Below are 2,893 nucleotides of genomic sequence, written 5' to 3'. Positions count from 1 at the left end.
GTCCTCATAGCCTGTGTCTCAGAGGTTCTTGTTCTTATCAGCTTTGCAGGACTACTAGCTGCCAACAGTGTCTCCCAACTACTCCTAAAAATCACCAGGAGGTGGCCCACCTGCACTCACAGGAGTTCTGCCAGTTTCCAAAGGTCCAATAGCATCTTATCTCTCTTTCCTGGTCTAGCTCTGCCCTCTGTTTCATCCACTGCAATTTCCTGCGATATCCCCTGAGTTGCTGGCTCTGTGGGGTCTAAAGTCTATCATGTATCCCTGCCATCTCAGCCATGGGGTAAGCATAAGGATATGTGCCCTCTAGCATTGAAACCTGAAGCAGGACTGCCAACCTCCGTCATCGGAACCCCGAGAGCACTTTACTAACAGGTGTTGTCAAATTACTGTGAAAACTTTAGAGACACCACTCAAATTCTTGATGGCGGGTCACTCTCTTCTCCACTTCCACAAAGAACAGCTCTCGTTAGCTGAGCACCTAAAAACCACCAGATAGATAGAGGACTGCTGACCTCATCTGCCCTTGGAAACATTGAGACAAACCCATAATTGGAGGAGCCAGGACAAGATATAATTAGAACTGGGCGAGTCACAGCTCTTGGGAGTTAGCTTGGAAGTGCTCACTCATAAAACAGCACACCAGTGTGATGTCTACTGAGGCTCATTCTGGAAATCAGAATTCAGGCTCATATAAGGACTGAAGGACTAGTTCAGAGACAAGTAAAATTCATGGAATGCCAGGATATTCACCAGGGACCCAACCTCTCATGAAGACAGAATATCAGATATGGGAAGTACAGACTAAGTGATAACAACAATTTTTACTAGAAAAAAAGTTCCCTTCATCAAATACAATTTCTCTTTCATTTCATAAGGTATTATAGTCACTCATTTAAGCCCTTCACATCTGTTCCCAGCAGTGACTTGAATTGATGCCTTTACTGTACAGCCTGGTGGATTCAGAAAGAATCTGAGCTTTCAAATCCCAGCTCCATTACCTATTTACTGCTTATATGACTATGAATGAAATCGTCAAACTTTCTAAACCTTAGTCCAGCTTATTTATAAATTGGGACTTTTATGAGGCTTTAAATAAAAACCACAATAATCCATGCAAAGCACCAGGTTCAAGAACCCAATTATGATGGGTGTTCAATCACGGTCAGCTTCCTTCCTTCTGACTAGAAGTCGTCAGATGATTCTAGCTTCAAGTTTTTGGTCAGGCACAGAGCATGCCCTTCAGAGTGCTAATGCTGTTTCAGCTCAGCAGACACCTAGGCTCAGGAAAGCCATTAGAAACCCCCAAAGTACTATATTTTTCTCCTGCTAAGTAGCTCACTTCCCACCACTTCCTACAACTTTATATTAAGTGAACCCAAAACATGAGTCATATTACTTACAAAAGCAAATGTGGGAGCCACACCCAAAACGGAGGCATCTTGACTTTTCACAAGAAGCTGTAGGACTTGGGGGGAAGCCATAGTTTAAAAAAGAACACCAAACTTCTAAGCTTCCTTCGAATTCACATGCAAACCTACAGGCTTAGCTAATTTTTTTTCAGTGAATTTCTATCATTAAATATCAGCTGGGAATCATTTGACAACATTCAAACTTTTACTGAACTTGCTGCTTTGTGTGGGGTTGCTATAGAAGGCCAGGGGATGGTGGATATAGCAAGAGGGTCCAATCACTTTTCCTCTTAGGTTAATCAGAAATATAAACCTAAATTTAAAATAATACCGAGTTCCAAAATGGCGGTAGAATAAGCAGAAGCTACACTGACACTCTCCCAGGACCAAACTGGAATTACAACTAAAATACAGAAAGTCCATCCTGAGTAATCAACTGAAAACTAGCTGGAGAGAGCCCTGATAATCAAGGACAGAAAGTGGAGACTGCATGGAGACTGGTAGAAAGTATGGAGGTGCAAGAGGGCTGCCCAGGCTCCCACAGACAGCAGCAGAAGTTCTGGAAGGATATCTCAGCTGTGGAGGGTTCCCACTGAAAACTTGGGAACCTCAGAGAGAAAGGGGGTGGGTCAGTGGGTAGGGGAGATCAACTACAGAACTTGTATGCCTATGTGCATAATCCGTGGGCACAGACAATAGGCTGATGAAGGCCTGGAGAAGGGTGGGGACAGAGGCAGGCTAGCAAGGGTCAATGGGAAAAAACTCGACATATGTAATACTTTCAATATTAAGGGTTAAGAAAATAAAATAAAACACCCTACTTCTTGGACAATTTTGAGATGAAAACTTACTTATTGAAAGCATCTACCATAGCATGGAAAGTATGATATTTTTTTCCATGAAAATTTTCAAGTATGTATTTATTATAAAAGTGCAAACGATGAAAGGAAGCCTGCTATTTGCTAAGGTCATAGGCAAAGAAGAAAGTTGCATTTGAGATATAAACACTCCAAGACTGTAGAAAACGCTGGTGTGGTGACAGAATTTATACTACTCTGTTGTATGGAAATCCTAAAACTGGTGTATAACCTGTGAAAGTCCCATAAGCACAAGTTAAACAAATAAGTCCTTTATAGACTTCTAAAATCCATAGTCCATGGGCTTCTTGCATCATCAGAAGTGGTATAATGATAAACTATGACAGTAAATAAGAAAGGGTCATAAGGCATGAATTAAAGAGTTAGCACACAAAGAGCTGGATTTAGTACAGCATTCTAAAAGACAACTAATAAGTCTGTTTCAAATAATTAAGGCATTTTAAGAAAGGAGGAGGGATAAATAAGACAACTGCAGAGAAAAACCAGTGAACTGGAAGGTAAAATTGAGGAAACTCTCTAGAATGTATCACAGAGAACAGATGGCAAATACAAATGAATAGATAGAAAATATAGAAGCTAGATTGAGAAAATCCAGCAGATATA

Source organism: Pipistrellus kuhlii, unplaced genomic scaffold (genome assembly GCF_014108245.1).
Source record: "Pipistrellus kuhlii isolate mPipKuh1 unplaced genomic scaffold, mPipKuh1.p scaffold_m20_p_9, whole genome shotgun sequence".
NCBI classification, from domain to species: domain Eukaryota; kingdom Metazoa; phylum Chordata; class Mammalia; order Chiroptera; family Vespertilionidae; genus Pipistrellus; species Pipistrellus kuhlii.
The sequence above is the reverse complement of the archived record's forward strand: the minus strand, read 5'-3'. Positions refer to the sequence as shown.